Raw genomic sequence first — 23,646 nt, forward strand, 5'->3', positions numbered from 1 at the left:
TTTGTAGCTATTAAGGAAGATGTATCAGGCAAGAAGGCTCTTGTCTCCTACTTTGATAATTCTAATGAGTGGATTATTGACAGTGGTTGTTCTCACCACATGACTGGTGACCGGAGAAAGTTTCTATCTCTGGAAGAGTATGATGGAGGTGTAGTCCGATTTGGTAATGATGCACTTTGTATGGTAAAAGGCAAAGGGTCCATCTCTCTAAATGGAAAAAGCAATGTTGATAATGTGTATTGGGTAGAAGGTCTCAGGCATAACCTTTTGAGTGTTGCTCAGCTAAATGATAAAGGACTCACTCTAGAACTCAAAGATGGAGTATGTAAAATAAAAGGAAAGAGTGGTGAACTGATGGCCACCGGTATGCAGACCAAAGGTAACTAATTTTAGTTAAATACAAATATCATTCAATGTCTAATGGCTAAGTTTGATGACAATTGGATATGGCATAGGAGACTCTGCCATGTAAATTTTGATAATATTGTGAAGGCTAGTAAGATCAAGGCAGTTTAGAGGATTGACTATGATGAACAAACTGGAGAATCCTTTGTGCAAAGAATGTCAACTGGGGAAAATGTCCTCCTCAACCTTCAAAGGTAAATCTTTCATAGCAGATAATTTACTTGATCTTGTGCATACTGATTTGTGTGGTCCTATGAAAACTAGGAGTGTTCAGGGAGATAGGTACTTTATGATTCTTATTGATGATTGCTCTAGAATAATGTGGGTCACATTCTTGAAAGACAAGTCTAAAGCTTTTGGAAAGTTTAAAGCCTTCAGAGCACTAGTTGAAAAGGAAAGTGGTACGAGGATTAAATGCCTTAGAACTGACCAAGGAGGAGAGTTCAGTTCTGGAGAATTCAATAAGTACTGTGAAGAGAACAGCATCAAGAGGCAATTGTCTGCCCCCTAGACTCTCCAATAGAATGGCCTAGCAGAAAGGAACAATAGGACTGTAGTTGAAGTAGCCAGAACAATGTTGATTCAAGGGAAGGTTGCTCACACTTTTTGGAGAGAAGTAGTGAGCACTACAATCTACACTATGAACCAGGTACTCATCAAGAAAGGTAAGGATAAAACTCCTTATGAGTATTGGACTGGTAAAACTCTAGTAGTAAGCTACTTTAGAGTGTTTGGTAGAAAGTGTTATATCAAGAGAAGTGAATAACATAGCAAGTTTGATGAAAAATGTATGAGGGAATATTCCTAGGGTATTCCACCAAGAGAAAAGCTCTCAAGTGTTTTAACAATAGGACTCAGAGAATTGTTGAAAGTATCAATGTTAGAGTTGATGAAACCACTGAGAAACCTGAGGAAACTGGCAGTGAGCAAATGGTAGATGAACCGGTTGCAAAACAACCAAGTAGCAATAACAGTGCTCCTACAACAATAGATGTTGATGTAGATGAAGATGAAGATGAGGATGAAGAGGAAAAGCAAGAGGAATCAGCCAAGATCATTCCTAGGTATGTAAAGTTGCATCATGATCCAAAGCACATCATAGGAGATAAGGATGCAGGAATTCTTACAAGAAGAAAGGTCAGAGAAAATTCTTGCATGATTTCTGAATTTGAGCCCAAAACATTTAAAGAGGTACACAAAGATGAAGACTGGATTAAGGCTATGGAAGAGAAACTTGACCAGATAGAAAAGAATGGTACATGGTCTTTGGTACCCAGACCTGAGCACAAAAATGTTATTGGCACCAAATGGGTTTTTAGAAACAAGCTGAATGAAGATGGCACAGTGGTAAGAAACAAAGTAAGACTGGTATGTAAGGGATATGCTCAAGAAGAATGAGAAGACTATGGAGAAACCTTTGCTCCAGTAGCTAGGTTGGAAGGAGTTTAAATGCTTCTTGCATATGCAGCCTTCAAGGGATTCAAAGTGTATCAGATGGATGTAAAATCTACATTCCTGAATGGAATACTTGAAGAGGAAGTGTATATAGAGCAACCAGATGGGTTTGCCCTATCAAAAGATAGTGATATAGTGTGTAGGCTACATAAAGCCTTGTATGGATTGAAACAAGCACCTAGAGCATGGTATGAATGTTTACACTCCCATCTTGTGAAGATTGGATTTAAAAGAACAAGTGAAGACAGCAATATCTATCTGAAGTTAGAAGGATATCAGATTTTGATCTGTAAAGTGTTTGTTGATGACATAATTTCTGGTGGAAATGATAAGATGAGCCATGCGTTTGCAGATGAGATGAAGAAGGAATTTGATACGTCACTAATCAGAGAGATTAAGTTCTTCATTGGACTACAGATTCAAAAAATGAAAGATGGTATCTTTATCACTCAGTCCAAGTATGTCAAAGAGGTGTTGAAGACCTTTGGCATGGAAGACAGCAAACCGGTTGGTACACCGATGATGATCGGTTGTAAATTGTCAAAAGAAGATGACTCAGCGTTGGTGAATGAGAAGGAATATCGGTCAATGATTGGTATGCTGCACTATGTAGTACACAGCAGACCAGACATTGCACATGCAGTGGGCATTGCTGCAAGTTTTCAAAAAAGTCCAAGAGAATCCCACTTGGTAGCAGTCGAGCGGATTCTTAGATATCTGAAGGGAACTATAGATTATGGATTGTGGTATCTGTGATGCTAAAAATGTGGTTAGTATAAGAGGCATACACATATAATGAGACAATATAATATAATTGAAAAACTTAATTTCAAAACTAGATTAGAAATGCAAACCATAAGCCTTCCTTGAAATGTCCCATTTTCCTCTATTCTTCAGGACCTTGAAGGTGTTGGATTAATGGGCTCTCAGCGGAGCAATGACCTCCAAAGTGACAACTCAAGAGTTGAGTAGCTATTTGATCATGATTGACTATGGAGATGATATGAAATGCATGATTTGAGAACCTAGATTAACATGTTATGATTAATCCAAAATCTAATTACTAGATAATTGAAATGCAAATTGCCTATAGTAATGATGCCTAAATTGATATGAGATGGGATCCATATTGCTCCAAAATGAGGGATATTTATAGGATTTCCAAGGCCAAAGTTGAGGTGGCAGGAATCGACGGTCCAGATTTGATCTGAAGATATCAAGGGCCAAGATTGAGGAAGTTGGAGAAGAGGATGGAGGAAGAGACACTTGTCATCTCTATGGTGACAAGTGTCAAGGAGCTTTGCTCATGAGAGGGCAAGTGTCCAAGGGAGGAGACATGTGGCAAAAGTGCCATGTGTCTCATGAAGAGAGTATCCACACCATGGGAGTTAGGATAAGGAAGTTAGGATGTGCAAGATAGGACAGGGTTAGTTAGACCCAAGATTAGATTGAATGGGTTAAGTTTAGGGGATGGTTAGGTTAGGTGGTTAAAGTTAGGAGCCATGTGCTCATTTGAATTTAGAAATTCAAATAATTGGAAAATGATAATTAATCTCAACAAACTTGAGTTTGTTAATCTTAATTAGCGATTAGAAGAATTGATTAATATGGGGAGACATTAATTAATTTAGAATTAATTAATCAAAGGGGGATGTGAGATGAACTATATAAATAAATCATGTAGATTTATTTACTAGTAGATGAAAAAAGAATTTAATTAAATTGCTTGTGAATTCAATTAATTGAGAAGGGGAATTAATCAAATAACTACGTATTTAATTAACTCTCTTCAGACCATTTTTTAGGTGTATACATTTTGCCCCTCTTTGAAGCGATGTGTGATGATGCATTGGTTCAAAAAAAACTTGATCGATGATGTTGTTGATATTGATTTTGATAGGATGTAGATTCGATCTTGATTTGATGCAGATTTCGTTTCGATGTGATATTGGTTTGATTTGGAGATGATAAATCTTGATATGATTTTGTTTCGATCTTGGAGATGGTAAATCTCGATATGATGTTGATTCGATGTTTGAGATGATATGATGTCGATATGATGTGGATTCGATGTTTGAGATGATATGATGCCGATATGATGTGGATTTGATGTTTGAGATGATATGATGTTGATATGATGTGGATTCGATGTTTGAGATGATATGATGCCGATATGATGTGGATTTGATGTTTGACATAATATGATGCCGATATGATGTGGATTCGATGTTTGAGATGATAAACCTCGATATGATGCCCCAGACGCTGATTGATAGATATTGATGCGAGGATGCCCCCTCGGGAGATCAATTGAGATAATTGACCTTTGGAGTTTTTTTTTGGATCTTTGTGAAATTGATTTCCTGATAGACTATTGGATGATTCCTGCAACTGTTGTTGATGAAAGTGCGAGTTCTTCGATCGCTTTGATGTGGTTCTTGATGTGATGATTGATAGAGTTTGATTGAATTGATAAGATTGATTAGATTGATGAGATTGAGATCAAGTCTAGTTTCAGGAATGACACGTCCTATATAAGACAAAGATGATCAAAGCGTCTGGTTTCAGGAACGATATATCCTGTATAAGACTTGATCAAAACGTCTGGTTCCAGGAAGGATTCATCCTGTATAAGACATGATAGAAAGGATCAGATAAGATAGAATGATCGAATTGATAAGATTGATTGGATAAAGAACTGACAGTTTGTTGATATCATGTTGCAGGAAGATACATATATGCTGATGTAGGTTCATTTGAGGGGGTAGCATAAGATTCGAGTTGGGTTTTTCCAGATTTTTTACCCAAAAATTTTATGCATGCATGCATGTATTTTCCAAAAAAATACATCAAAATTTTATTTTTATTTTTTTTAAATGTCTTATTTTTTTTTACATTTTTGAGGATTTTTTTTTTTCGATTTTTTTTCGATTTTTTATTTGTTTTTCAATTTTGAGGATTTTTCTTTTTTTTCGATTTTGATGATTTTTTTTTGTTTCGATTTTTTGAGGATTTTTTTTTTTTCGATTTTGAGGATTTTTTATTTTTTTTTCGATTTTTTGAGGATTTTTTATTTTTTTCAATTTTGAGGATTTTTGACAATTTTTTGATTTTTTTTTTTTATCAATTTTTTTTATTATTTTGATGATTTTTCGCGAGTTTGATCTGATTTTATTTTGATTTTTTTTATTTTTATTTTTCCGATTTTGATGATTTTTCTGATTTTTCGCTTCACATCTTAGTGGTCACACTAATATGAGACAGTGATGTATTCATGTACACACCTTTTTGTGATGAGATATTGATGATTCTCGCGATGTATATTTTGTGATGTATCTCCTATATTTTGTGATATCATTGTACATTGGACATGTGATCTTGTTTTGATGATATGATATGCAGTCGATCCTATTCACTCTACATGACCTATGAGATGATGGATGCTTTCTATTTGATATATGATTATGATGTGCAGTTACTTTCATGATGTATGCTTGATGTATGCTTTAATTTCTATATGCTTATGAATTCTAGATGATGGATATATGATGATGCAGTATGTACATGATGTATGCAAATGCAAATATGTATGGTGATGCTTATAATTTCTATGTGATGTTTGTGTGATTGCAATGCTTTCTATGTTTATGATATTTTTTTATAATTTTCTCATGCATATTAATATGAGATGGATGCAATGCAATGCAATGGTGTTATTTTATATGATTTGAGATTTGATGAATATCATGCAATGATCTTACTAAATGAATGAATGATTTGATGGTTTATATAAATGATGTCTTAGTATGCAATGGTTACATGAGATGAACTAACTTATCATGCAGGATGAATGAATTGATTATTTTTGTTATTATCCAATGTATTCAATCACGTAATAAGAGAGATAACACCATGTTAGCTTTGGCCTTGGAAAAGATGAGTATTGTGATCCCATGTAGAAATGAAATGCAAGTCTATCTTAAAATGCAATGCAATGCAGTGATCAGACCGGTCATGGAGTCATTGCTTGGTTTCATCATTGAGCCTTTAAAATGTGGGAAGTGAGTGCAAACATCAATGGTATAATTGAACCATGATGACCTGAGCACTACTTTCCTGGGTTTTGATATTGCAAGTTAGCACAAGCATCGAGTTATAATTGAACCAAGATGACTAGAGTGTTGCTTGCGTAAAAGAGGCAGTATTAACCATTTCTATATGCAAGTCCGAAATGTCTTCGATGATACTCTGATGATCATTTCCTTAGACAACTTTGCACATATTAATGATTAATTTATAGAGAGTAGACAAGAAAAATATCATGTTCCTTCCTCGTTCCTCTAGTCAAAGACATCCTGGAGTTACTCAGAAATCATGATAGCAAAAATAAAAATAAAAATAGTTGATCCATTATTGCCAAAGTGTTAAAATCATGAGTCAAGATATATCATTCATTGATATGTGTTTTGTCATGTTTAGATTGATATGTGATAGTTAATGGTTGACAATGTGATCTTATGTTCAATGTTGGATGTATCTTAGTTTTTTGCTTGACAAGCGTTGTCTGACTATTGTTCTACCTATTTGATTAAGCTCAAAACTGATTGGAAAGTTTTTGCCCCTAGCTAGGTGTAGGATTTTGCCCCAAGCTTAGAAACAATTATGATATACCCCGTCATCCAAACCATGGCGGGAGATTAGCTGCAATGGCCGTGTTTGCAAAAGCTTTATGATGGATATGAAATAGCGCTGATGGAAATGAATGTAAGCTGAAAGATGCATGAACTAATAGACAGAAGAGATAGCTAACAGATAGCGCCTGTTTGCCAGGTTTTCACCATTTGTTTTTATTGCACTTTTTGTCATATTTTGATTTTTTTTATTATTTTCTGTTTTTTCACTGTTTTTGGATTTTCTACTTTTTCAATGTTTTTGGATTTTTCAGATATAAAACTTCTTCAGATGCATGCTATTGATGGGTTCCTCGAGCTGATCTCTATCTTGTGTTGATAGTTGATATGCTCCTGACCCAAATACTGTTGTGACCACAAATGGACCTAACCAGTTTGGTTCAAATTTTCCTTTCTTTTCTCAATCTGACTGATTTCATGGATTTTTCTTTAGTACTAGATCAAGTCCTCATTGGTAGAAAGGCCAATATGTTGCTAAAGTATGAAGTTCTTGTGTTGGTGCATGGATCAAATTTCCATGGATCTGACATTGTTTGCATGTTCTAGCTATCTAAAAAGAATCTCATTCCATAGTTGGCCAATAATAGCCCAAGCGTATGAGTTTTTTCAAAAGGATAAGACCACTTGAATGAGTGCCACAAATTTCGTTATGGACTTCATTTAAGGCCTTCTCAGATTCTTCTTGTTCGAGACATCTTAAGAGAGTACCATCTAGACCTCTTTTAAATAGGGTATCCACAACGAGAGTATAATGGGAGGATTGGCGAATAAAGTTTCTCTTTTGGTTCTTTGATAGGTCAAGAGGTAAGGTGATACCTTTCAGGTATGTGTAAGTTTGGCCATAGTGGGAAGAATTATTATGTCCAATAAGTTGGCAGATGGTTTGGGAATCCAGACAATTATGAGAAGGGTATGACAACTCTTCAACCAGGAATTCATAACGCTCTTGATTTTCCTATGTTTGCAATAGAGAAGCAAGTGTTGCCATAGCATTTGCTGCTTTGTTATCATTTCTTGGAATTTGTTCAAAAGTGATTTCAACAAAATATTTCTTGAAGTCATCCACCATCTTTTTGTAAGGCATGAGTTTGTCATCTTTTGTTTGATAGTCATCATTAATTTGATTAATGACAAGCTGAGAGTCTCCAAAGACTTGAAGTTTTTTAATGTTCCATTCTGTAGCCATTTAGATAAATAGAATGCCTACTCTTTATTTATGTTGTGTTCCTCTATTGATGTCTGCTCTTGATCCATGTTGTGTTCCATTATTGATGTTTTCTCCTAGACTGATATTCGGGTGATGTATTATAAGATCTGCATTGAACCCTGGAATGTCTACGTATGACCAGGTAAAATTGATTTCCCCTTGTTTGAAGGATTTCAAATATCTTTTCCTTGTTGGTTCTGATAAAGAGATTTCTGCTGGATGTAGATCAATTGTGTCAATGACAACTATTGGTTCTATTAGGATAGATGACTTCTCTTGATAGTACACATGTAAGGTGTCAAATCTCCCATCTTTCGGTGCCTCAAGGAGGTTTTCACCGATAGATGTGTCCTTTATTTTTACTTTTTCATGGTCTAATATTGCCAATAAATGGTTTTCAGCATTATACCTGATATTATTTTCTTTATTTTCATTTTTGCGACTAGGAGATTTGGCACCTATTTGACTTGAAGATACGTTAGCGGAATCCCTGGTGAAAGTTGTTGTAGGTTTGATTTCATTAAGATATAAGGATATAGCATGGTCATTAGGTAAGGTATCAATGGTAGTATGTCCTTCATTTTCCCAGTCCATAGGTTCAGGATGAATTAAGGATAAAGGATCCTCATGTTGGATTATGTGAAATATATTCGAGGTCATGATAGAGATGTCGAGGCTTTTAGTAGGTATTTCCATGTCTAGGATGATACTCTCATCAGAATGACCTCGTACAAGAAAATCCTAATCATCCTCGGTTAAGTCCATGTCAGCCGTATGTGAGTCTGATTCAAGTAGACTAGTTCCTAACGTTTGTTCTACATACGTGTGAACTACATCAACACCTCCATCTGCTTCTTCCCTTTCAATTTCAAGTTGCTCTTGTTTGTTGTTCCATGATAATGAATATTCTTTGTTCCCTTGATCTTTTAGCTGCATTTGTTCTTCCATGTTTGACAAAATTGATGCAAATGATTGTTCCTTGGATTGTATGTTTGAATATGCTTCCTCTCTGTTATGTGAAACAATGATCTCTTGAGCTGATTTCAGTTTATTACCACACTGCACTGGATTTAAGTCGACTGATATTGTGATTTCATGTCCATTGTATGGAAATTTTAAGCACTGATGACATGTTGATGTAATAGCTTGTATCTCCTGTATCCATGGTCTTCCCAAGAGTATGTTGTTTGGTAGTTCCAAATCTAGGACCTGGCATGTTGTGTTTTTCTTCAAAGGTCCCACTCTGATGGGTAATACCACAACTCCTTTAGAGGAATTCTCTTCTTCATTATGTGCTTTGATTTTGATCTCTTTTAGGAGATCAATTGCATCTTCTGAATAACCTAGAGCACGGACAAGACTCAATGAGCAAATATTTAATCTATCTCCCCCATCTATTAGGACATGTTTAATGAGCATTTTATGAATGAGGACTTCAATTTGCAAGGAAGTGCTATGGGGATGTTGCAAGGAATCAATGCTTGGATATGAAGTAGATGGGTTTTGAATAGGATCCTCTGAAATATGTTTGATGGCCATTATGGATATCCCTTGGGGAACATCATCTTTGGGTGTATTGTCTGGTGAGGATGTTATGGAAGGTTTTTGCACTTTTTTAAGAAGTGTAAGAATAGATGCCTTTGGAGAGTTAATTTTCTTATGGGGGGATGAACCATTGCTAGATATAGGTGTGTGATTGTGATCTTTCTCATCCAAATCTTTTAAGGATCTTTTTAATAGTTGCATAAAAGAGCCACCTTTCTTTGGATATGTATTGGAATCCATGTTGAGTTTTGACATGGTTGGATTTTGATTCTAACCTTCTTTGATTTCTCCAATATGTTGTCTTGTTATGTGTTCTTATCTTTTTCTTTGGTATGCCATGTTTCTATGATCTTTAGGTATTTCCAATGTTTCAGCGATCTTATGTCTTTGCGCTATAATTAAAATGGGCATTGTGTTTTGAATGTTTTTGTGATTAAATCTTGCTTAACATGCCGCAATAAGTGATCAATTGTTGAGGAAATGATTTTTTTCAAGTATTTGCTTGTTTGCAAGTTTTTCGATCTTAGTTTTGGAGTGCAAATTTTGTGATTTTTGATATGACCAAGTTCAAATAGGAATGATATATCCTATGATAAAGAACAAGGTTATTCTGATCAAGCATTGTAGTTTCATGATTAAAGGATGATTGATCCTAATGAGAAACTATGTTTGAGTGATCAGTTTATCAAAGAGGGTGATAATGCACTTTAAGGTGTTTGATCTTTAACTTGTTTGAGGTGAATAATTGAGACCTTTGTGTGTCTTATTCTTGAGTTTGTTTTGACAGCAGATAACTTGATTGAAAGACCCAAGAAGATGACCTACTCTCTATGTTTGACTGTTTGAGAAATGGGTTGTTTTGGTTTTCTGATTTTGATGTAGTTTATCAAAAACGCTAACAAAATGACCAGAAACGCTGCTATACTGACCAGAAACACTGCCAGACAGACCAGAAACGCTGACAGAGAGACTAGAAACATTGTTGTTTGGACCAGAAACTCTGACAAAAAGACCAGAAACGCTGACAAAAGGACCAGGAACTCTGTTCTGCAATATAGTGACTCTAAAGTTCAAATAATGATGTGTAGACTTAGGAAATTAAGTGGTTGAACTTAGGAGTTTGCAATTTTAACCCAACTTTGTGATTTTCAGACATAGAGAATGGATATTTAGACCTAGAGAATGGATATTTAGACCTAACAAGCATATACTAGAATATCTAGCATTGAAACATGAGCAATTTGACATTCAACCCAAAAGAGCTGACGTTTAGACCAAGAGAGCTAACATTTAGACCATAAGAGCTGATGTTTAGACCAGGAACTCTGCTATTTAGACTAGGAACTCTGATTGTACTCAACCTTGGAGAGTTTATGTTAAACTATGAGAAACTTTGACATTCATACCAAGAGAGTTGACGTTTAGATGGCAAATGCGACCGTTTGGATCGTAGGTGTGACTGTTTGAACCATAAGTGCGACTGTTTAGACTGTAGGTGTGACTATTTGGACTGAAAGAGCTAATATGCAAATGTGACTGTTTGGACTGAAAGTGCAACTATTTGGACTGTAAGTGCAACTATTTGGACCGTAGGTGCGACTGTTTGGACCGTAGGTGTGACTATTTGGACTGAAAAAGATAACCTATTGTGAAACTTGTGAATTTGACAGTTTGAAGTTTGAGTTTTCAATGTTTGTTGTATTTCAATGGATGAGATCTTGACTAGACTTATAAACATAGAAATCAGATTGTTATTTAGTCCCAAAGGTTTTAAACAATTAAAAACACATCAATCAGTCTATCCTAAGGATATTGGCTGAGAATGAAAACCTTTGCTTGTTGCATTAGGTACACACCCAATAGCTAATCAGAATATGGCTACTGAGCATCATGCAATGGATTCTCAATGTCGTATTATCTGACTCCAAATGCTAATGGGGGCATGATATGGCAAGTGTCTTGGGAGAGTTACTATCTCTCTTGCACAAAGATTATCACCCTTTCGGAGGTGAATCGAGTAGCTTCTACTTTTATAGTTCTTAGTCAAGAATTTCGTTTGAAATTACCCCTTGAAGTCATGCAAGCATGATTGAGGCCTATAGCCTGACAAGGTACCGAAACAAGTTGTAATCACGTAAACGTGATTGAGACCGTGAGGCCCTACAAAATGCCCAATATGAGAGATCTCAAAGAGAAAACTCAAATAATCCCATTCTCTAAGACTTTAATCATCAGAGACCTATTTATTATAGTGAGTTGGAATGCTCAGGTCTAGGTGTACTCACTTGGGTTGTTCTCACAGGGTGATTACTTTTTCCCACTATGACAGGCCCGCTAAAGATATGCACTATTGAAAGCAAAGGATGAGTCTAGCTTTTTGATCACCTAAGAAAGGTGAGAGCATACTTGCCTATCATCAAGACACATAAGACATGTTTGTTCATTTCCATTGTAATTATTCTATGTGCCTAATTTAACAAATATAAGTGCAAAATCCTACGACTGCAAACAAAGTTAGTAGTTTATATTGTATTCTTTGGCGGAAAAATAGTTTATAACTCTGGTCTTTCACAGCGAAATAAGTACCTGCAAAACCAAAAACCTACAAATTAGGTTCGGGAAAATGACAGTCCAGAAGTAGAAATGAGGAATGCAACATACAATATTTGCAAAATTAATAAAAAATTGAAAACACCATCAAATTGACCAAGAATGCCATCATATGTGCCAAGAATGCTGCTCTACACACCAGAAACACTGCTCTGCACACCAGAAACATTGTTTTGCAAACCAGAAACATTGTTCTGCACACCAGAAACGAAGTTAAATAGACTAAAAACACTGACAAATTTGCCAAAAATGCCACCATACATACCAAAAATGCTAAAGTACAGAAAAGTAGAAAAACAGAGTTGAGAAGTCTCCTAAAACCGTCATTTGAGGTGTTGGAATGCCACAATAGAGACCAAGAATGCGATTCAGGAACCCAAGAGAGCCAATCTGCACTCTGAAAGAGTTAATCAACCTGTCAACGAAATTTCCTACAAGCAAACTTGTTAAAGATCAAAGGGGCTAGGCCCCACGGTGGGCACCAATTAACGTGATGCTAAAAATGTGGTTAGTATAAGAGGCATACACATATAATGAGACAATAAGATGTAATTGAAAAGCTTAATTAAAAACTAGATTAGAAATGCAAACCACAAGCTTTCCTTGAAATGTCCCATTTTCCTCTATTCTTGAGGACCTTGAAGGTGTTGGATTGATGGGCTCTCAGCAGAGCAATGACCTCCAAAGTGACAACTCAAGAGTTGAGTAGCTATTTGATCATGATTGACTATGAAAATGATATGAAATGCATGATTCAAGAAACTAGATTAACATGCTATGATTAATCCAAAAGCTAATTACTAGATAATTGAAATGCAAATTGCCTATAGTAATGATGCCTAAATTGATATGAGATCGGATCCATATTGCTCCAAAATGGGGGATATTTATAGGAATTCCAAGGCCAAAGCTGAGGTGGCAGGAATCAACAGTCCAGATTTGATCTAAAAATGTCAAGGGCAAAGATTGAGGAAGCTGGAGAAGAGAATGGAGGAAGAGACACTTATCATCTCTATGGTGACAAGTGTCAAGGAGCTTTTCTCATGAGGGCAAGTGTCCAAGGGAGAAGACATGTGGCAAAAGTGCCATGTGTCTCAAGAAGAGAATATCCACACCATGGGAGGTTAGGATAAGGAGGTTAGGATGTGCAAGATAGGATAGGGTTAGTTAGACCCAAGATTAGATTGAATGGGTTAAGTTTAGGGGATGGTTAGGCTAGGTGGTTAAAGTTAGGAGCCATGTGCTCATTTGAATTTAAAAATTCAAATAATTGGAAAATGGTAATTAATCTCAACAAACTTGAGTTTGTTAATCTTAATTAGGGATTAGAAGAATTGATTAATATGGGGAGACATTAATTAATTTAGAATTATTTAATCAAAGGGGGATGTGAGATGAACTATATAAATAAATCATGTAGATTTATTTACTAGTAGATGAATAAAGAAATTAATTAAATTGCTTGTGAATTCAATTAATTGAGAAGGGGAATTAATCAAATAACTACGTATTTAATTAACTATCTTCAGACCATTTTTAGGTGTATACAGTATCCATATAGTAATGATTTCAATCTCAAAGTGTTTACCAATGCTCATTGGGCTTGTAATGTGGACGATCGGAAGAGCACAACCGGTGGTGCATTCTTTCTTGGTGGTAGACTAGTCTCATGGATGAGTAAGAAGTAGAGTTGTATCTCTCAGTCCACAACAGAAGAAGAATATGTAGCAGCATTTATGAACTACACTCAGACAATTTGGATGAAGCATGTATTAAGTGATTTCAAAATCCCTGTATCTGAACCGGTGAGTATATTTTGTGACAACACAAGTGCAATTAATATTTCCAAGAATCCGGTGTTGCATGCTAGAACTAAGCACTTCGAGCTCAAGTATCATTTCTTGAGGGAGAAATTTTAGAACAAAGAGGTTGTATTGGAACATGTTTCCAATAAAGAGCAGTTAGCAGACATATTCGCTAAGCCTCTACCAAAGGATACATTTACCTATTTAAGAGGTGAATTAGGGGTGTTTCCCCTTCAACAAGTGAACTAAAGGTATATTCTCCACATCACTCAGGTATTGCATTGACAAATATTTTCAGGATTGATATGTTGAAGGATGCTACTCCTTAGGGGGAGCAGCATAGTAGATCATGGATGTTTATGCCTCTACTTTGGTATTGTTATCAAAGGGGGAGAAGATGTGAAGCAAAGAAGATATCTGCAATATTGAAGACATATAGTATGGAATATATTGGGGAGAAGATGTGAAGATGTAGAGATATCTTTGTATATTGCCATCAATGCCAAAGGGGGAAATTGTTGGCATATGTGCAGAGTTTGATGACATGATGGTGTATGTTGTCATTGATATCAATATGCTGAAGTATGAACCGGTATATTGAAGTAAGCAAACTGGCAAGAGAACCAATATGATGGTATGAAGTGAACCGATATGATGGTATGAACCGATATATGCCAAAAGGTGAACCGGCATGTTGGAATGTGAACCGGTATATGCAAAGTTTGTATCGGGGTTTCTGGTTGATGCATTCCAAGTCTGTGTAATTCGACTGATGACATCTTGTAATGAGTTAGCATTGAAATGAAGATTAGATTGCATTGCCATGTCAGCCTTGTGCGTGTGAATGATCTTCTTGAGGATCTTTCATGAAGAAGATTGATTCTATCCACCTCAGGAATGTGCAAAATCCTAGTAAACGGTGGAGAGCACGTGATGGGTTATCAGCTTCCAAAAGCGGTGAAGAACGGATGATGGAGAACGTCTTGAGAATTGTTCAAGATTGTTTTACCCCATGAAATGTGATTAAATGATCAAGATTGGACCGACTGTATTGTTAACTTAGATGCTTAGGGTTTTAGGTTTTGGCTACTGACCTAATCATTGTCTATAAGGTCGATGATGATTCTCATTTGAAGTTGTTGGTAAATGATTGTATGTGAGGTGATTCTTGCCAGACTAGAGAAGTGAGTAGCTACCTGCAGAGTGTAATTGCAGATGTAAAGGAACTAAAGTGATCTACCTTAGCATTAAGTGTTGTTATCATATCAGTGTATTACTATTGACTTCTAACCATTTCAGCAGTTGGAAAATCCCTTTACCGGGTAGCTTTAACAGGCTTTTTGTAAATCCTTTAACAGGGTGACTCAAAATCATTAAGTTTTTCAAATCCTCTTGTGAGGTAACCTTTAACCGGGTATGTAGCCATCCCTTAACCAGGTGATCCCTAGCAGGATTGGTTCCTAGCAGACCTGTTGTAAAGTCTTTAACCAGACTAGGCTCCTAACTGAGCAAACTTCAGAAGAGTTCAAGAACAACTTGTGGGTATTCATCCCCACCGTGGTTTTTCCCAGTTGGGTTTCCAAGTGAAAAATAAGTGTGTCATGTGTGATGCTTTTTCATGTGATGTTTTAGTGTTTTTTGTTAAGTGGTAATGCATGTTGATCCAGTGGTCATTATATTTCTGATGTATTACTTGTTTAAGCATATGGGTGAAGTTGAGATGAGATGTTAGGTCTGAAGATCTAGATGAACCAGTTTACGACTTTTACTGTCACTATGTTTTACCGGTATTGTCTTGATTTAGATTGGTGATGTTGTTTACCAGTTAGTGCAGTCTTTGTAGTTTAAATTGTTGAAGAAGTTTTAGTCTATATTGATTCACCCCCGCCTCTCAGTATCTGTTGGGTATTTACTGTTCATCATTATTCATTAGTTACGACACCAATTTTATAGTTTGTAAGTTGTCCAAGGAAGATGAATATAAGTTTATTGATGAAAAGGAATACATGTCAATGATTGGAAAATTACACTATATTGTTCACAGCAGACCGAATATTGCCCATGCAGTTGGTATAGTTGCAATATTCCAGAAGAATCCTAAGGAAGCACATTTGATAGCAACCAAGAGAATATTTAGATATCTAAAAGGTACTGTTGACTATGGATTATGGTATCCATATGGAGGAAACTTTTATTTGAAAGTGTACACAGATGTTGATTGGGCAGGAAATATTGATGACTTGAAAAGCACTACCAGTGGAGCATTCTTTCTAGGAGGAAGGCTTGTTTCATGGAGTAGTAAAAAGCAGATTTGTACTTCACAATCTACTGCTGAAGCTGGGTATGTTGCAACTTATATGAATTGCAGACAGGCTATTTGGATGAGGCACATTTTGGAAGGTTTTAAGATGAAAATCTCAGAACCTATAAATATTTTATGTGATAATATAAGTGCCATAAATATTTCTAAGAATCCTATTTTGCACGCACGAACCAAGCACATTGAATTGAAGTATCACTCTTTGAGGGAAAAAGTTCAAAGTAAAGATGTTATCTTAGAGCATGTTTCTACCAAGGAGAAGCTTGCAGATATCTTTACCAAACCTCTGCCTAAGACTAAATTTGAGTGTCTTAGAAGTCAAGTAGGGGTTGTACCTCTTCATGAAGTTAGTTGAGCATGATGGTGATTGCATCAGTCCCTGAATCACGTACAAAATCTTAGAGGGATTGATGTAGAAGTGGATGTATTCCACATGGGGAGCATCAAGTTGCAGTATGTTGTTGGTGCATAGTGAAATTTTGATATTACATGTTTTACTTTCAATTTGGCATTGTCTTCAAAGGGGGAGAAGAATTATGTGATTAGCAAAGGGAAACCAGCGATAGGATGAAGACAGACAGAGTATGGTGAATACTTGGTAATGTAAACCTGGATTCCTATTCACCATTCACAGCAACAATCAGAGGCATTGATATTTGCATTGCCATCAATGCCAAAGGGGGAGATTGTTGCCATTTGCATAAAGATTGCATTAATGATATGTTATGATTGTCATTGATGTCAATTGAACCGGTAATGGTATTTATGATATTGTTGATATTGTCTTGTAACTGGTAGGAAGAGATTTATGGAAGAAGTTGCAAAATGGTATATAAGTATGTGAGTTGAACCAGTAATTGGTGTATAAGGTTAAACCCTTTCTATGTTATGTAACCGGTAAACCCTACCAGCTATTTTTTGTTAAACCTAACCGATTAAGTTTTATGAAATGGTTATGTTGGTTTATTAAGGGTTGAGTGATAATGATGGTGACATGTGTGGTCATTGTATGAAGATAAGTTCAAAGTGTTTTGGTGTGTTTGTTTTATTGTCTAGGGAATGAACAAAGTGGATTGCATCTAATGCAAAGTGCATCATAAGTTACAAGTCTAGTGAAGAGATGATCATGGAACGGTTGGAATTTTCTTGAAGAATGTGTATAGATTCCTATGTAAATCCAACTGTCACAATTGAATTGATTTGTTTGTAATCTCTATGAGAGAATTAGATTTTTGTTGTTACCGACCTAATTGATTTGTATTTAAGGTCGATGAAGTTGTTTTGTAAAAGGTGTTGGCCGAAATCAGTTGAGTGTGTGATTGCCTAATCAGAGAATGGATCTGCAGTTTGAGTAAAGCCAGATTGAAGCTTAAAAGGATCTGATCAAGCAATGTAGTGCTATTCAAATAGATCAAGAAAAACCTATTGTCTTCTAACAATTACAGCAGAATTGAAATCCCCTAAGCAGGTAAGCTCTAACAAGCTTGGTTACATCTTAAATCCTCTAACAAGGTGGTCCATTAGCTTGGATTCTTAAATCCTCTATCTCCTTACAGGGTATTTTCTTTTTATTAAGGCATTTGTAAAATCCCTTAACCAGGTGATTCCTAACAGGATCAGTTCTTAATAGGACTTATTGTAAAAGCTTTAACAGGCTTGGCTCCTAACAGAGTGAACTTCAGAAGAGTTCAAATAGCTATCTTGTGAGTCTCATCTCACCATGGTTTTTACCTATTTGTATTTTCCACGTATAAACATTTGTGTCATGTGGTGAATGTTTTTGTGGTTATGATCTTATTTGTTGATTTGATTAACTACTTAACTATTCTGATAAGGCATGATAACCAGAATCATTGAGAGATGAAGTATGTTGATATATGATTAAGAATTTGGATGTTTACAAGTTGAATGATGTTTGTTGTTAAGTTGGTATAACAGTTAATCGATTGATGTTGAGTATTCTTATGAGTGTTAAACTTGACAATGATATTTTTACTTTGTGTGATTGAGATTGAGTTTGGGAAGTTTGTATTAGTTTTTTCAGTTTATTGATTCACTCCCCCTCTCAGTAATCTATCAGATACTTATTCTTTCATCATACCATCAATTCCATATTTTCTCCTTCTTGCATCCTCATCTCATCAAATTTTTCTCTCAAGCTGTCCACTTTAGCCTTTTGAACATGAGGATCTCCTCCATAAATAGTCTTTAACTTATTCCACATCTGATAGGTTGTTTTTCATATCTTGAACCTCAGCATACTCATTATCAGATAGAGTGCTAGCAATCATATCCATAGTAGCAATGTTGTCTTGCCTTTCTTTGATCTGATCAACCGTGAGAACCCATGTAGGTTCATTTCACTCTATGCTTACATGTTTCCAATATTGTTCTCCTAGGGTTCTTAAGTAGAGCTTCATTCTACCACACAATAAGATGTAATTCTCCTTAGAGAAATTAGGACCCTCCTTTTGCATCATCTTGGATCTTTCCTTAAGTTGTTAAGCTCTTTTGAATCTAATGACCAAACCTCTAATACCAATTGTTAGTCCCAACCAGTGCTAAGAGAGGAGGGGTGAATCGGCACTTTACCAGTTTTACAAAATTAAAACCTTTTAACTCAAGACTACACTAGCTTAATATTCATCAATATAAATAGTTATTGCAGAAGATCATGCATGCATGAAATGATTTACAATAACACTAAGATTTATCTTGTGGAAATCCAAATGGGAGAAAACCACAGTGTGAGTAGAAACTCACAAAATTTGCACTCTTCTAGAGTACGCCCGGTGAGGAGCCATCCCTGTTAGGAGATTACAAAGACATTGTTAAGTGCCACCCGGATAAGGGATTTTATTTAAGGCTTGTTACTGCCTTTACCTTGTTATAGGTATCCCTTTTAAAGGTCTTAGGATCATTAATTAAGGTGTCACCCGATTAAGGGATTTTACAAAAGGGACCTATTAAAGTCCACTCAGTTAAGGGATTTTGAATTGCAATGGTTAGAAAGCAATAGGAAGTTGATCTGCTGGAATAGCTACTGATAGCTTGATTAGATCACAATGAAAATCATACTCTATCTCCACTGGTTGTGTCTACTTTTCACTACACCAGTCCTCTGCTCATACCCTCAACTCTGCACTCTACTAGTCTACTTCACACAAACTCTGCTCTACTAAATCATTTAGCACTTCCTCACTCTTCACTATGTACTTCGGATCGCCTCTTACAGGCTTTGCACTTTGCAAATTTTATGATCAAAAAATATTTTGAATGAACTCAAAATACTTTATACATTCTCTTTCGTCACCTTCAGGTGTTTCCTTAATCAATGCAATCACAGCTTTCAGTAGATTTTGAATTCAAATCTTCCCACTCTTTCTTTATGTGTCGTGCAATAATTCTGCCAATTGCTCAACCAATTTTGCCATTGCATCCCCCAAAACAAGTGACTTCTAGGTCAATTTTAGTCTTTTAAATGTGAATTGGAAAATACGCAAGTAATCATGGCTTAACTGCATGATAACTAAAGTTGACTTCACCAACTTTTAGTTGGGCATTGCTACAAACCCACCAACTCACCTTTTTCTCATCGCAACTGTGTAACCGATCAACGCTCCAAGATTTATGGTGTCCACCTATCTTCCTTCTGCTTCACCAGTGTACCGGTGTTAGGATTCCCAAAGATACTAAGAGGGGGGGGTGAATTAGTATTTGACTGGTAATAATATTTTCTTAACTTATAACATGAAAAGCATATTAAAACTATGTATTGGTAAACCAGAAATAATGCAGCAAATAAGAATAACAACTACAACATGAAAAGCACACCATAACACAATGTTTTAATGAGGAAACCTGGTGTGGGAAAAACCTTGGTGGGATTTGTAACCTACAATATTCACTTACTGGCCAATAAGAGAATATTACTACTACAATAGGGGCTTGCACATGCAGGAAGGCCAAGTGCCTAGAGCTCACTACTCAATTACAAAAGAAGTCACACTGACTTACAAAAATGGATTATACAAATCCAAAGTCTTGTATTGCTTCAGATTAGCATCTGCTATGCCAGATTCAGTACTGGTTTAAGTTTTTCTACATACATAAACCCTTATCCAATAATTCGCATAATAGGTCTACTACCTTCTATCTTTCGCATTATACCCTAACATATCTAAAATGGTCTACAATGATCTCATACATATATGAGTCATATTACAATCCACCATGTTGGCTTACAAAAGATTTAACAATTAATTACAAAATATTTTAATAAAAAATTGTTGTCGGCCAGGGTGTCGGTAATCTTCCTTTTCGGTGTCAGTGTCAGTGCTTGTGTCTGTCTGCTAGTATCACATGATTGTAAGGTTTCCATCAATGACAATACCTTCAATCACCTACAATATCTCATTGGAGTGTACATTTGCTAAGAATCTCCCCCTTTGGCATTGATGGCAACACTCATGAGAAAAATTCAAGAGTGTATCCAAAAATTGAAGTCCAAAAATCTTGCCAAAAAAAACTGTACCAGATGTGTGCTCCCCCTGAGCAGATGATCTCTATTTTTTATTTTTCTCATCTCTACTACTCCCCCTTTGACATCAATGACAAAGGTTGTCATTCGCTATCAGTGGAGTCCTGCCTAGATTCTTGTAACCGGTGGGTTACAATCTGAAAAATATCTGTCAAAACCAAATTTAAACCATTACTGAATGATTTGTTGTCTTTTAGTGCCTCTTAAGTTCTCTAAACTATACCGGTGAGTATGTGCATTTTCTCTTCTGGTGTCTTAAGTCCGGGAACTAGAGCCTCAGAAATTTCTTTTCTCAAAGAAATGAGGTGGTCTAGTTTGGGACTAAGTCTACATTTCGAGTCCTTTGCTTTATCCTTTATTCTTTCTTTGTCCTTCTCTAACTACTTGATTTTCTCTTCTTGCTTTGCAATCTTCTTCTCTATCTCCAAAAATGAATCCGATGTACCTATCAGATTGTCAGCAATATTGTTAATCTTATCTTGTGCTTTGTTGATTTCCTTTTCTAGATCTTCTATTAAAATATTTTTTTTACAAGAATCTCTATACAGTTTCTTCACAAATTCCACAAAGAATTTCTCTTTTTCTTTAATCATTATTTCCTTGAATGTGTCCTCATTTATTTGATCAATAGTCAATATGTTGCCGGTGATGAACTTAGACAATGTGTCTAGTTGACCTAAATAATCTTAGCTATCTACAATACACTTTGGTGCTATCAATTTAAGAATGGGAATTGTTTCATCAATAGCCTTATAGGCTTGTGCATTGCACTTTGTGATCTTCTTTATTGAATCCAATAAGCCCTCTGTTACATTTGTAGGTCAGAATTCTACCATAGAAGTACCAGATGTTTGTCCAACTATCTTCACAATAGCCATACTACCGGTTGTAGTAATCACCTTGCTTGGTTTGACCTCTGGTAGGTCAATCTATGTTTGCATTTCTACAAACAAAGGTTTGGGCTTTTCGGTTTCATTTTCCTCAACCTCAGCATTTGTAGTCGGTGACTCAATAGTCACATCTGTCAACCACAACATTTACTTCTTGAGTATCTATATTCATAGTGTACAAAACTTCAGACTCAGGATTTGTCTCTAATGGATTCTCCATACTCTCAGTAGCCGGTTGACTCTCTGTAGTATCTACCAGTGGAGTATCCGAAGGAGGTGGGGTTAAGTTATTAGTTATTTTTAGGCTTGGAGGTCAACCTACCTTACCTTTCCCCTTATCCCTATCCTTTTGGTATACTTTAATAGTCTTTGGTCTGAGTAATTCTTCCTGTTTTTCTTTTTCCACAAAGAATATATCCCATGCATCTGTTGTTTCCTCAGAGACTTCATTCACTCTACCTACCATTAGTGCTACATGTCGGTGAGCAGTGGAGAATATTGTCCGGTTTGCTTCACTAATTAGTTTATCTATTTCATTAGTTGAGTTGACTGGATGTACTGCAAGTAATTTTTCAAACTTAATTTTCTTGTCCAAGTCAATGATGGCTAACCTTCTAGCTTCTAATCTCCTATATAGATCATTTGGTATTTCATCAACAACTTCCATCAAAAAAAATTTATATATATCCAAGTGTAAGATTACACTGTTCTCTATGCTTTCCTTATCATCTGCAGATAGTGTGTTGTATATTTTGTTGATGTTCTTCAATTTACCATCTTCAGTTATTTCACTTAGAAGTTTATCCAGTGGAGCAATATCTTGTTTTACCTTTCTTTTCTTCTTAGGTGTCAACTTCTTTTTCAATGGAGGCCTCACTGCCTATTGTTTTTGCCTTGTTTTCATGGGTGTAGGTGAGGGTACCGGTGAGGGTTTTCTTTTCCTTTCTACCCTTTTAAATACTATTGGCATATCACTCTCAGAGGAGGTTCCAACCGGTGAAACATGAGCTTCTGGTTGAAGTCCTTCCAACTTAATTTCCTTTATACCAGTTTGCTTCAAAACATCTTCCTTAATTGCTTTTGCCTGCTGGGTTCCTTTTCTTACTATTTCTTCGACCTTCTTAAACCTTTTTCTAGACTAAATTCCACTCCCAATTATTTCAGCATTTCCAAAAACTTTCTCAGTGGGTTCCTTTGGTGCTTCAAGGAGGGCTTTTGCATAAGTTTCAATAATATTTTCATATGTTTCATAGCCCATTTCAGTTACCCAGAAAGTTCTAGGGACAACTGCTTCCATCCAGATTTCATCCTTTTTAATTACAAAACAAATTTCTTTCTGATATTTGTCCACAATAGCTTGTGACAGTCTTACTCTAGTTTTCATTCGAGCTTTCAATGCATGAAAATATTCATTTAAGTTTTTCTCCCTGTTATCTCCCATGTTGTTCAATAGATCCAATAGTTGCTTTCCTACCAGTATGTCAAAGCCAAAATCTCTTGCACCAATACCAAGTACTTATTTAGTTATCTACAAAATTAGACAAACAAGCAAATTTTCAAATCTGAATTTTCCTTTCTTATCTCCTTTAGTCTTCCCCAAATTGTACATCAATTCATCTTTGAGCCATTCACATATATCTATTCTAGCATTTTCATTAACCATGTCATAAGCACTTTTAATACATAGGCTATAAACTGAGTTCAACCTATTTGCATGTGTAGCTTTGTAGCCTAAGATCATACTGATAAATCTCACATTTATGTCCTTTACATCATTTACCCTTGAAGACCTTTTGTCGAATGTTGCACCGGTTAGGTTTATCACTGTGTCATTTGAGACCTTCTTCATTCTGTCAGTTCTGCTATCGGTGGAAGGTAACCCTGTTACTACCTTAACGACTTCCTTTGTGATTTTATGAATTGTATCCAACCAAAAGAATTCACCATGAACTCTGCTTAGCACAATCCTTATAATATCCTTGGGAAAATCCGAGACACTAAGGATTTCAGTAAAACCTAGGGTTTCCACTATCTTATGTTTCGGTTTGATATTTCCAGATTCATCACAAATCACAGTGCTATACATGTTTTTGATCTCATCATCACCTAATTCCTCTATATGACAATGTATATACATCATAGGGTCTTCAGCATATACTACTCCCTTAGGAATTTGAG

The sequence above is a fragment of the Cryptomeria japonica genome, chromosome 11 (assembly GCF_030272615.1).
Source record: "Cryptomeria japonica chromosome 11, Sugi_1.0, whole genome shotgun sequence".
Lineage (NCBI taxonomy): Eukaryota > Viridiplantae > Streptophyta > Pinopsida > Cupressales > Cupressaceae > Cryptomeria > Cryptomeria japonica.